The following is a 14655-nucleotide window of genomic DNA, read 5'->3' on the forward strand; positions in this document are numbered from 1 at the left end:
GGGTATAGCTTTTGTACCATCCATTGCTTCCATCTGTTTCTTGATATCAAGTGGAGTGAATCGTATTGGCTGAAGACTGGTGTCTGTGATGCTAGGGGATCATAAAGGAGGCTGCAATGGATCATCCACTCAGCACTTCTGGTTGAAGATTCGATTGCTGTGATGTTTTGGCCTTATCTGCTGCACTGTTGTATTGGGTTCTTCCATCATTGAGGATAGCAATATTTATGGAACCTCCTCCTCCAATGAGTTGTTTCATTGTCCACCAAAACTCTCAACTGGATGTGGCAGGACTGCTGAGCTTCGATCTGATCTGTTGGTTGTGAGCTCGTGTAGTTGTCTATTACTTGCTGCTTCTGCTGTTTGGCATGCAAGATAGTCCTGTTTGCTAGCTTTACCGGGCTGACTGCTCAATTTTAGGTATGCCTGGACTTCACTCTCCATTGAACCAGGGTTGATCTCCAGGATTGATGGTTATGGTTGAGTGGGAGATATGCCAGGATATGAGGGTGCAGATTATGCTGGAATCATTTTTCCTGCTGTTGATGGTCCACAGCGCCCCATGGATGCCCAGTCTTGTCCTCAATCTGTTCGAAGTCTGTCCTGTTTAACACAGTAAAAATGCCACACAACACAATGGAGGCTTTTCTAATGTGAAGGCGACATTTCATCTCCACAAAGACTGTGTGGTGGCCACTCTTATCGATACTGTCATGGCATCTGCAGCCACATATTGATAAGGATGAGATAGAATATGTTGATTCTCCCACCATCTACTAGACCCAATCTAGTAGCTATGTCCTTTAGCACCCATTCAGCTTAATCAGTAGTACTGCTGCTGAGCCACCTTTTGGTGGTGGGTACTGAAATCCCCCACCCAGAGTACATCTGTGCCCTTTCCTCCATATGTTTTTCAACATGGGAGGAGTTATTCATCAGCTGAGAGGATGGTACCTATTAACTAGCAGGAGGTTTCCTTACCCATGATTAACCTGAAGCCGTGAGACATCAGAGGAGTGGAGTCAATGTTGAGGGCAATTTGCCGGGCACCTCCCTTCTGAGTATATACCACTATGCCAACACCCTTGTGAACTCTGTCCTGCTGGTGGGACAAGACATACCTAGTGATGGTGATGATGATGGAGGTGGCTGAGACATTATCTGTAAGATATGATTCTATGAGTATGACTCTGTCAGGCTGTTGTTTGATTAGTCTGTGAGACAGCTCTCCCAATTTTGGTACGAGCCTCCCGATATTGGTAAGGAGGACTTTGCAGGGTCAGCAGGGCTATTTCAGCTGTTGTCTTTTCAGGCGCCTAGGTAAATGTCAGTTGGTCTGTTTGATTCACTTTCTTGATAATTAGCAGTGATTGTTGTTACAGATATTGTCTTATTGAGTTCAGACTCCTCCACCTACCATGGCTGGGTTCAAAACTATGTCTCTGAATACTTTAGTGATAATAACATTAGGCTATCACCGCCTGTAGCTCTGTAGGTAAAACTTTTCACTTGCATGCTGTCTTATCTCAGTACTTAAAACCTTTCCTTGGACATTACCTCACCCCGGCTACCAGTACAGTCCTCTTGTGTTACTTGTGTAGTTTCAGGAAACCCATGCATTTATATGGGATGGCAATTAGTTATGTTGTAACCTAAGTAAATTTCAACTCTAACTGTCCCATTGGTGTTTCCTGTGCATTGGACTGGTTAAGAACAGCAGATTTCCTGCAGAAAAAGATATTAATGACGCAGATGGGTTTTTGTGGCAATTGGCAATGGGTGCATCACCATCATTACACCAGCTTTTTAATTCTAGTCTTCTTTCATTGAACTCAAATGCTCTTATGTCCTGTAATGGGATGGGAACACATGTCTTCATAAATTTGCCTCAGGCACTAAATTGCTAGTCTAGTGAGATTACCAATATGCCATCTCCCTGTAAACAAGTGTATATGGGCTTCCACATGATCAAAACATGCAACTCCACTCTCTGCTGTTGCAGCAAACCATGTTGCTAACTGAAAAACTGGGTCTATATTTTTTCCATGATGCATAGCTTCTCCACCAAGGGAAAAATTGTGGAAAAGTCTGTCAATCGCCAGTCTGATACCTGAATACAACACTTGTCCTTTTGACAGTTAATGAATGTTTAAAATGTATTATTTTAATTTGGGAATTTTGATTTTAAAGATGTGGTAAAAATAGATTTTAGTTTCAGTCCTATGATTATCCTTTTCTTTAAAAGAGGTCAGTGTGTTATTTAATAAAGTGAATTAAAGACAGAATGCTTCAATCAAGTACCTGGGGAGTTAATTGCTGAATAATTATGAAATTCCGTTTACATCTACATTAGAACAGATGGTCAGAGGCTGAAATCAGGTTTGAGTTCAGAGAATCATTTTCATATCAGCAGGAAGCAGGTTTGGTTTTAGAAATATCCAAAAAGTGAGAGAATTCGTTTTTTGAAATTTAGTATGTAGGTATCTGCTTGCTGAGAGATTTTATAAAGATCTCATTGATGCACAGAATCCTTAAAGTGTAACCAGAGGCCAGTCAGCCCATCAAGTCTGCACCAACCCTATGAAGAGCATCCTATCCAGATCCATTCTCGCACACTTTCCCCATAACCACGCATTTACCATGACAATCCAACTAACCATATCATCTTTGGACTGTGAGAGAAAACAAAAGGACTCATGCAGATGCCATCCAAGACTTGAATCAGACTCCGATCCTGAGCACTGTGAAGCAACCGGTTTAACTGCTGCTCACAGCTGTCAGAACTGAAAATGAATCTTCAGGTGATCAGAGCTGTTAAAAGAAGTCTTTAGTTGCTTCAGCAGTTCAAAATGAAGGGATGGAGAGAGTAATTTAAATAGTTAAGGTAGGAGTAGTACATCATGAAGTTTGAGTATCTGTAATGAGCACTGCTGAAAAAAGGTTGAATTTATTTTTTGTTATTCATGGTCAAATATTTCTAAATTGCTTATGTGTTGCTTTTTTATTTTTCTGTAAAATAAACCTGTGATCTTTTGTAAAAGAACACCTATGGTTTGTCAACTAACCAGCATAGTCGTTGAAATGCAAAAATAAAACTTATGATCTATCAAGGCAGGCTTCATCTAGAAAATCTGACCTGCCCGGTATTATCTTCCGCTGGAATCATAACAACAGTCCAGGTAATGGGGATAGTTCGCATTTTATATTAATGTTGTTCAAAAGGAATAGCTGGCTATTTCAATCATTGGTTGTCTCCACTCTAGTCAGAGATTGGTAGCCAATGAGGATAAAACATTAAATAAGCAGATTAGACTTGGTGTTTTCAGGTCAGAATCCTGTGGATTTCTAGGATACCCCTTTTGGAGAAGAATGGTACCCCTTTGGATATGGTCTTGTCATACATTTGGAGAAGATAATTGGCCTTTAGGAAGGTCAAGTATAATCTGGTGGAGGCAGGGTGCCATTTAACATTGTGATATAAACATGTTCTTTTGCAATGAATAAATTAACTGCCAAGTTTATTAGAATTGTTAAGATAACCTATCAAAACCATCAAAAGGAATTGTCAAAAACAACTGACAACTTCCAAGATGTTTAAAGTATTGTACTTTTAAAAAAAACTATGTGCAGTGTTAAAAATATATACAGTGTTAAAAAGATCATTATTTGCTCTACAATAAACCTGAGGGTCACATTACTTAATTATTACCACCCCATTACTGATTTCGCAATCATGCATTATCACAGTAAGATGCCTGCCATTTCAAAAAGGGAAATCTGTACAGAATCTGAAAAATGATGTGCAAGCATAGGATGGCAAAAGCAGTCTGAAGTGGGGGACTTTTGTCCTTGATAATGCCCAGATTCTCACCAGTCCTGACATGATGAGATCAGTTCTTCTTTTGCAGCAAGGCACCACATTCTTGCTCTCTCAGGTTACCTTCTTCTTCCGAAATTACTATTTTCTTCATGCTGTCAATCTGGATTGGGGAGGGGGTGGGGTGTGAGGTTTGACTGGATAGTGGTGTCATAGGTGCTGTAATTTTTTTTTTGTTTTCAATGGTTAGGAAAGTTGGGAGGCAAATATAGCAACTAGGTCCACAATCTCAAAGTTACTAGCTAATGTGAATTTTGAAGTTATTATTATTTATGATAGAACCACAACTTTATCAACTCATGGTTAATATTTCCTCCACATGCAATAAAACAAAATGAACCTCATTAGGAAACGGTGAAAATATTCATGAAGCATTAGATTGTGTGTAAACGTGCATAGAATTGATCATGACATTTCTAAATTAAAACTATCTAATTAAAGTAAATGGTGATTCCTTATTTTTAAACTTCACTTATATTCTAATAAGTTACAGTTACAGTTTAAAAACCTCCTGAGTAGCATTTGAAGTGGTTGTGTATCATTTCTGTGTGGATTCTTTCTGAAAGGGATTTTTTTTTTGAGGATGTAGTCAAATAACTGACTTTTAGGATCTTTCACAATCACATGGTTTTAAAATGAAATATTATGTTAACACGTTAGTTTCATAGCATCAAATTTCTTCAAGGGGTTTTGCATACAAATTTGCATACAATATTATGTCAGCTTTCCTGGTTACTCAGGCTGTAAAGCACAGAAGTTGCTGTGAAATGAATAAAATTTAATCCAATGCAATAAGCTTCTGTTTCTTTAGGTTCCACTGGGAAACATTTGTCTTCCTCCCCAGGTTTCAGAACAATCTGCTCCTTCTCAGTGTGGATCATCTCTATGTGGCAAGGTGAGGTCATACATGGGTTGATATAATGATGGGTAAGGTAACTCTGCCAGTACAACTTTAGGAGCCTTGTTTACTTGGATGTGCTCAAATCACCGGAGAATCCACATGCAGACCCTTGAATTCAGCATTTCTATCTGCATTGTTGGCTCAGTGGCTCAGTGATTAGGGCTTCTTCAGTGTCAGGGACCAGGGGTCAATTCCATCCTTGGGTAACTGTATGTATGGAGTTTGCATGTCTCTCCATGTGACAATGGGTTGCTACTGGTGATTGGTGGCACGGTAGCTCAGTGGTTAGCACTGGGGTCTCATAGCACCAGGGTCCCAGGTTTGATTCCAGCTTCAGGTGACTGCCTGTGTGGAGTTTGCATATTCTCCCCATGTCTGCATGAGGGTGCTCCGGTTTCCTCACGTAGTCACATAGATGTGCAAGTTAGGTGAATTGTCCATAGTATTAGTCAGAGAAATGGGTCTGGGTGGGTTACTCTTTGAAGGGTCGGTGTGACTGGTTGGGCCGAAGGGCCTGTTTCCACACTGTAGGGAATCTAATCTTAAAAAAAAAAATCCAGCTTTTGCCCACAGTCAAAGGTTGGATGGAATGGCAATGCTAAGTTATCTGTAATGTCCAGGGATGTGTAGGTTAAGTGGGTTAGCTATGGTAAATGTGGGGTTATGGAGGTGTTGTGGGTATGGGTGGGATGCTCTTTGAATTGAATTGAATTGAATTTATTGTCATGTGTACTGAGGCACAGTGAAAACCTTTGCCTTGTGAGCAATGCAGGCAAATCACAGAGTTAAGTAGCATAGATAGTAAATAATAGGTAAACAACAACAAAAACAAAAACACAGGTACAGGCGAATGTTAAGAGTTTGTGAGTCCATTCAGTATTTTAACAACAGTAGGGTAGAAACTGTTGCGAAATTGGCTGGTGTGTGTGTTCAGGCTTCCGTACCTTCACCCTGATGGTAAAGGTTGTAGAAAAGCAATGCCAGGATGGAATGGATCTTTGAGAATGCTGGTGGCCTTTCCTTGACAGCGGGCCTGGTAGATGGATTCTATAAATGGGAGGTTGGCCTTTGTGAGTGTCTGGGCTGTGTTCACCACTCTGTAACCACCTCCAATCTTGAATGGTACAGTTGCCATACCAGGTAGTGATACATCCAGACAGAATGCTCTTGATGGTGCACCTATAAAAGTTGGCAAGAGTATTCACCATCATGCCAAATTTCTTCAGCTGCCTGAGAAAGAACAGACGTTGTTGGGTCTTTGTAACCAGTGCATCCACATGAAGAGTCCAAGAAATCCTGTTGTGGATGACCACTGCCAGGAGCTTGACACTCTCCATTCATTCCGCCTCTGTGCTGTTAATGTGTTGGGGGGGGCATGCGTAACAGTCTGCCGAAAATCTGTAATGAGCTCCTTGGTTTTGCTGGCATTGAGAGCTAGGCTGTTCTCAGTTCACCATTTTTCCAGGTCTTCCACCTCCCATCTATAGTCTGCCTTGTCGCCATCTGAGATTCGACCGGGTTTGATGGTGTCATCAGCGAACTTGTAAATGGCATTAGTTTTACTTGCAATTCAAATTCCTTGCCTTGCATGACTTAGTGGGATTTTCTGGGCTGAATGAATAGTGAACCATTTTCAGAACACACCAACCACCAACAGATAAAGACCATTCATTGTTAAATGTTCAGTATGTTTGACTAAAAGATCACATGCACATAATTACATTAATTTTTCTTTTTACTGCAGTCTGTGATGCTATATTTGAACACACTGGGTTTAAAAACCTGTTAGCATGATTTTGTTAGCAGTACACAAGGAAGGTTTTACAACCATATTTATGATATGGATACATATTTACCAGGTAAATCTTAAAGTTCCTATGAGTGGCAGAGCTAACAGAGTAACGACTCTATTAACTGCATGGACAGTTACACACAGACCTTGTAGTAGACATGATTTAATTTATTGTGAGCTTTTTAATTAGTTTTGAGACTGCAACCAATGTCAAAGATGGTTTTCTAAAATAGCAATCACAAAATTCAGATTCTCACCATCACATGGAAACAAAAAGTATTTTAGAACATAGAACAGTACAGGCCCTTCAGCCCATGATATTGTGCCAAGCATTTATCTTAATCTAAGATCAACCTAACCTACAGACCTCTTAATTTACTGCAGTCCATGTGTTTGTCCAACAGTCACTTAAATGAGTCTAATGTCGCTGACTCTACTAACACTGCTGCCAGTGTATCCCATGTACCCAACCACTCCCTGTGTAATGGACCGATCTCTGACATCTCCCCTATACCTTCCTCCAATTACCTTAAAATTATGACCCCTCATGACAGTCATTTCTGCCCTGGGGAAATGTCTCTGTCTATCTACTCTATCTATGCCTCTCATTACCTTGTACACCTCTATCGAGTCACCTCTCTTCCTCCTTCTCTCCAGTATGAAAACCCTGAGCTCATTCAACCTCTCTTCATAAGACAAGCCCTATAATCCAGGCAGCATCCTGGTAAATCTCCTCTGCACCCTCTGTACATCCTTGCTATAATGAGATGACCAGAACTGGACACAATATTCCAAATGTGGTCTAACCAGTGTTTTATAGAGCTACAGCAAAACCTCATGGCTCTTAAACTAAATTCCCCCATTAATGAAAGCCAAAACACCATACGCCTTCTTAACAACTCTATCAACTTGAGTGGCAACTTTGAGGGATCCATGTACATGGACACCGAGATCCTGCTGTTCCTTCAAATACTAAGAATACTTTCTTTAACCCTATATTCAGCATTCAAATTCGACCTTCAAACATGAATCACTTCGCATTTAACCAGGTTGAACTCCATCTGCCGCTTCTCAGCCCAAATCTGCATGTCAATGTCATGATGTAGCCTGCAACAGCCCTTGACACTATCTCCAACACCACTTTGTGTCATTGGCAAACTTACGAACCCACCCTTCCAATTCTTCATCCAAGTCATTTATAAAATCTACAAAGAGCAGAGGCCCAAGAACAGATCCCTGCAAGACACCACTGTTCACCGACCTCCAGCTGGAATACTTTCCATCCAGTACCACTTGCTGTTTTCTTTTGGACAGCCAATTCTGTATCCAGACAGCTAAAATCCCATGTAACCCATACCTCCTAACTTTCTGAATGAGCCTACCGTGGGGAACCTTATCAAATGTCTTACTGAAATCCATATACATCATATCTACTGCTCGACCTTCATCAACTTGTTTCATCACGTCCTCAAAGAACTGAATTAAGGCTTGTGAGGCATAACCTGCAACTCACAAAGCCATGCTGACTATCTTTAATCAGTCTATGTTTTTCTAAATAGTCATAAATCCTACCTCTCAGGTTCCTTTCCAGTATCTTGCTTACCAGATACCCAAGACTGACTGGTCTGTAATTCCCAGGGATTTCCCTATCCCCTTTCTTGAATAGAGTAATAACATTCACCTCCCTCCAATCAGTCAGTACTACTCCTGTGGAGAGTGAAGGTGCAAAGATCATTGCCAGTGGCGCAGCAATCTCATTCCTTGCTTCCCATAGTAACCTTGGATATATCTGGTCTGGCCCTAGGGACTTATCTATCTTGATGCCTCCCAGAATTTCCAGCACATCCACTTCCTTAATATCAATCTGGTTAAGCCTATTAACCTGGTCCACGATTTTCTCACCATCAACAAGGTCCCTGTCTCTAGCCAATACTAAAGCTAAAAACTCATTTAGGGTTTCCCCTACCTCTTCACACTCAAAGCACACGTTCCCTCCACTTGATTAGCCCTTCCCTTTCACTGATCATTTTCTTATTCCTCACTTAAGTGTAGAATGCCTTTGGGTTTTCCCTAATCCTTCCCACCAAGGCTTTTTTGTGCCCCCCCCTCCTAGCTCTCCTCAGTTCATTTTTGAGTTCTTTCATAGCTACCCTGTTATCCTCTAAAGCTGTGCCAGATCCTTGCTTCCTCAACCTAAGTAAAATGTTTCCTTCGTCCTTTTAATGAGCAGCCCTCTGCTCTTGTCATCCAAGGCTTCTTCACCTTACAGTCCTTGCCTGTCCCAGTGGGACAATGTTATCTAACACTCATAAACAGATGCTCCTTAAACCGCCTCCATATTTCTATTGTGTCTTTCCCAAATTATACTCCACAGCTCTTGTCTAAAAGCAGTATAATTTTCTCTCCTCCAATTAAATGCTGTCCCATACTGTCCGCTCCTATCGCTCTCCATGGCTATGGTAAAGGTGAGGCAGTTGCGGTCACTGTCACCAAAATGCTCTCCCACCGAGAGATCTGACACCTGGCCTCAATCGTTGCCTAGCACCAAATCCAATATGCCCTCCCCTCTGTCCAGCCTATCTACATATTGAGCCAGAAAACCCACCTGGGCACATCTGACAAAATTGGCTCCATCCAGACCATCTGTACTAAGGAGGTTCCAATTAATATTGGGGAAGTTGAAGTCACCCAGAACAAAACTCTCTTACATCTGTATCTGTCCAATCTGTTCTTCCATCTTTATCTGGTGCTGTTGGGGGGTCTATAGAAACCATCCAATAAAGTGACTGCTTCTTTCCTGTGACTGACGTCCACCCATGCTGACACAGTAGACAAACCTTCCTCAACAACCTTCTTTTCTGCAGTGGTGATGCACTGTCTGATTAACAATGCTACTCCTCCTCCTCTTTTATCTCCACCCCCTGTTATTTTTAAAAGATCCAACATCCAGCAACAATTCCTGCCCCTGTGAAATCCATGTCTCTATTATGGCCACAACATCCTAGTTCCAAGTACTGATCCATGCTCTAAGTTCATCACTCTTATTCCTGGCATTCCTTGAATTGAAATAGACTCACTTTAACCCATCCCTTTGCCCTATCAACTGTGTATCCTTCTTGACCGACTCTCTGCATTCTATTCCTGTGTTCAACAACTACCCTCCCCTCTGATCTGTAGCTCTGGTTTCCATCCCCCTGCCAGACTAGTTTAAACCCTCCCAAAGTGCTCTTGCAAATCTCCCGCCCAGGACATTGTTGCCCCTCCATATTTTGTTATGTGTTCTTGAGAGCATTGTTTGCAATTTAGTGCATGCATAAATGTATATATTTTCAATGCATCCCCATAGACTAATGAGCACAGCATTGTATATATTGTAAAACATAACTCAATGAAAGCGTGATAAATTTTAGTCAATGTCAAAAGTTCAGTTAAAACTGAAAGAGATAACATATTCTGAAATAACCCAACTAATTCCACATGTGTAGCTTCATACTTCTAAGGGAGAACTTTAATGTCACTGAAAAGGAAATTGACAAGAAAGTTTGGTTAAAAATTAATTCACTTCCAATATGTTAACTGCAAGGACAAGAAGCTGGTAATTGCTAAGTTTAATAGACAAAACAGAAATATGTAATTATCTAAATACAACTTGGAGGATATGCATTAAACATCTGACAATAAACAGACACCTTTCCTAAATCAGATCGAAAGCTGTTCTTCGCACAAGCTAAAGTAAATAAAAATTACAAAATTTTCTTTAAATCTCAACAAATCCATCAGATTCTTTGGAACTTACTGTTTTCCTAGTAATTAAAACTTTCAATTTTTGGAAAAATAATGAATACATGTGAAAGAAAGAAAATTAATAGAATAAATTCCTTTCAGAGGAAGTTCAGAAATGTGTGTAACTGACAGTTAAGAGAATACTTTCAAGTGAATTAAATAAAGAGTGAATTGTTAGAATATAGAGAAACAATTTTTAAAAATAATCTAAAAAGGAGTTGAACTCTCGAATAATTTGAAAGAAAAATACTGAGTTGCTGAGAAGCAGATTAAAAATAAATTTGAACAGAGAAATGACTCATTAGCATTTCCAAATAATTTGTCAGATCGACTGTGGGAGGTAGATCACGGAAGAATTGGATAAAATGTGAAAAGTGCTGTGAATAAGAACTCAAATCATTTACCTTTATAAATAGTTTTTCTGTAACACAATGATTGTGTTCTTGTGCAACACCGTGTTGTAGAAAGATCACGCTTTAGAAACAGTGCTTAAAGTGTTGGCGATGTAATCATGTTACAGCCAACATATGTTTTAAAAGTTTGCACATTAGAAACAATGTCCCCAATTTGTTAATCATGTTACAGCAAATTTGCATTAGCAAAACATTTATTAATGTTAGAGAAATTGTAGAAATATTTCAAACATTGCTGGAAATAGTTGGATGATAGAGTGGTATGGGCGGCACAGTGGCTAGCAATGTTGCCTCATAGTGCCAGGGACCCAGGTTCGATTCCAGCCTTAGGCGACTGCCTGTGTGGAGTTTGCACATTCTCCCTGTGCCTGCGTGGGTTTCCTCTGAGTAATCTGGCTTACACTCACTGTCTAAAGAGGTGCAGATTGGATGAATTGGCAATGCTAAATTGCCTATAGTGTTCAGGGATATGTTGGCTAGGTGAATTAGTCATGGAAAATGTAGGGGAATGAGTCGAGGTGGGATACTTGAGCCAAGTGCCCTGTTTCCACATAGTTGGGATTAAAGTTTTAACAATGAGGAAATTGTTGTTAATAAAAAGAAAGAGGTAGATAAGATCCAGATATTTTGTAATCAATCATAATACTCGTTAAAGGAATGGTAAAGATTGTTTGGGTGAGTTTTTCAGCAGCTCTGGAATGTAAACTCTGGAAGACATCAGTTGTTAACATAACCTAACAGATCAGACCAACTTGAAAGATGACCTAAAGAACCATTGGTTGGATTTTCAAATTAGGGTTAAAAATTAGCAGATAGATAAATTCCAAGGTTCTAACCCAGTGTTTGAACTCTAGTAATGTGTTATTAAATGTCTAATATGTTATTAAATGTGAATAGCCAGTTTGGGCTGGCAGCAAGCTCAGTTCCCAAGTGAAGGTGCCAAGCATCTCCAGGAAACAGCAGCTGCCTATCTGCTGCTGCCTGTCCTCTGCTGCCAACAAAGACAACAGCCATGTAGGGGGTAGCCATTGACTCGTCATCGACAGCAGGCATCTTATGAAAAAGTCAGCCAGATAAAACCACTGTAAATGTTCATAACAACCTAGTTGAAGTATAATGCTCAATTAGGCACCTTCACATGTCATAAAGCACAGATGGAAATGTTTTTTATTCATCTCAGGCAATCTTGACAACTAATGTGCTCGAGTCATTTTGGCTTTGTCTGGAAGAAGGATTAAAAGTAATCTGTTGCAAACAAACCCCCAACAAACTCTTTAAGAGCCTAAGGGGGCTAATTATTGGTAGTGACTGGACTGATTAGATTAGATTAGATGACCTTCACTATGGAAACAGGCCCTTCGGCCCCACAAGTCCACACCGACCCTCCGAAGAGTAACCCACCCAGACCCTAACTAATGCACCTAACACTATGGACAATTTAGCATGGCCAAGTCACCTGACCTGCACATCTTTGGATTGTGGGAGGAAACCAGAGTACCCAGAGGAAACCCATGCAGATGCAGGAGAATGTGCAAACTCCACACAGACAGTCGCCCAAGGCTGGAATCGAATCTGGAGCCCTGGTGCTGTGAGGCAGCAGTGCTAACCACTGAGCCACTGTGCCTCCTATTCCTTTCACACTGCAGCTCTTTTAAAAGTATGAAAACCACTCGAGAGGTGGCTGGATCCCACTGAATGTAAATTTCTATTTGCACCTATTCCTGTTCCCAACAATAGCTGAAAATGCAGCTCGGGCACACATCATTTATTTCAAAAATTCTAGAAGCCATTATGGAAGATTTACCGAAAATCAGTTGAGGCATCAGCGAGCCTTCAATCATACACTACTGGAATGGGGTAGAATGGTCTCTGTCTGTGAAGTCTGACTGTGCTGCATTTCAGGATATTTGCTTATCATCAATGTGATTGGAGGAGCAGAAATACAACTCTCGGATGAGTAAATATATAGGACAGGAGTAAGCATCGAGTTGTTGCAAGATTTTAAAACCTACAGTGACTTAAGACAGCAGCAGATTCTTAGAAATACAGTTGGCAAACAGTGTATTTTGTCTATCAACTTTTAACAAGAGCATTATTATCAAAGCATTATTGCTTTTGTTTCCTTAAGATGTATTTCTCCAACATAAGACAATGAATGATCACAAGCTAGGCTGCATGCAAGTGGTGCCAAAGCAAGCAAGAATGCTACCCCTCTTGATTTCATAACTGAAGACCAGTGTCAGAGGAAATCTAATGATCTAATAAATACAGCCAAACTATTAGAAATAAGATCATTACTATTTTATTTTGCCACCAGGGACTACCTCTGTTGATTATGTTCAAGACTTGAATGGAAACTTATTCTTCATTCACAGTGTACCACCATTCAATGACTCCCCAATCCTTCTGTGTCACCGTCAGTTTGCTATGCTTCTTTTAAGAGGAATACTCATGATATCATTACTATATCATTAACATGCAATCTGAGGGAGTAATGATCCCATACTCCATGTTACATTGGAGCCCTTGAAGCATGTCACTCTACTTAGAGCATGTTTTATCTAATAGCTTAATGTTAACACACACTTAAGTGCCTGATGAATGAAATGTTTGCACATAATAGTTGGCTGCATTAATATCTGTCAAATTCTTCATTACTACAATATCCACGGCCAATTTATTATGTTATGTGAGATAATATGTGCAATACTAATTCAGGTAAAACACCCTACTGAAGCCAAACTTATACCATTGTAGTAGTAGTGACGACCTCAATATGACTCTGATATCTTGGTGGCATATAGTTGGAAAATGAATTGAAAACCAACTGGACAACTGTTTTGAACAACAGAGAATTTGGGCAAAGAGAGAATTTCTTATGTTTTAGCAGTATCAGTTGCTTTGAATATAGATCATTATGCAATCTGTAGTTAGAACATTAACCACCAAGGAAAGAATGTTAATTTCTTTTTCATGAAAGCATAAGTTCTTTCAAGACAAAATAAATTGCCTTAATTAAAATAATGAAATGTAAAAAAAGCTGAAACATACTTAGGAGCTGTAACATAAAGCCAATGCAGTATAATATTCTGCAATTTGGAGATCAGATGTTATTCATTCTGTTTATGGTAGTCAATACAAAAACAACAGTTTATCAGAACATCACCTGCAAAGATGTGTTCTCAAGAAAGGAGCAGATTTGAACTGCACTGAAATAAAGTCAGTGATGTGCGACTTAAGGTGAAACAGTCCAAGGTTTTAATTTAGAATCAAAGGACAGCAGAAACTGCATTTTTTCTTTTCTTCATTTCTTCATTATTCTGTCTTTGTATTCTATGTATTAAGTTGGTGTCAATGGGTGGTGACACTATACAACACTTTTGACTGCATTTTGTAACAAGATACATGTGACAATAAATCAAATCAAATCAAATCATTATGTATTGGCCTCCAATGAATGATTTTTTGAATCCTGAACTGTTCAAGCAATGCATGTATTTCTATATTACAGATCAAGTATTAGATGATCCCAAGAAATGATCTCTAAAAATCTTGCTTGGAATTGGCAAGGATGACTTCACAAAATTAATATCCAGTTTTTCCATGGGTGACCAGAAAGATCCAGTAAAGGTCTGGAAGTTTCTCTAGTAAAAAATTTCCATAGTTAACATATTCCAATTCATGTCTCACAGACAGTAATCCCAAAAATCTATTAACCATCTTGTCAGAAGTTGTCACAGTAAAGGTCACAGAGGATGAGCTATAATTGACTTCATTAGTCATTGTCTCTTCACTAATTAATACCTTTTAGGAAGGATGCATTGTACAAGAGGAAGAGCCATGCCATTGATGCATTAATTCAAGATGCACATAAGTGTGAGGGCAGTGT

The sequence above is a fragment of the Chiloscyllium punctatum genome, chromosome 5, assembly GCF_047496795.1.
Source record: "Chiloscyllium punctatum isolate Juve2018m chromosome 5, sChiPun1.3, whole genome shotgun sequence".
NCBI lineage: Eukaryota > Metazoa > Chordata > Chondrichthyes > Orectolobiformes > Hemiscylliidae > Chiloscyllium > Chiloscyllium punctatum.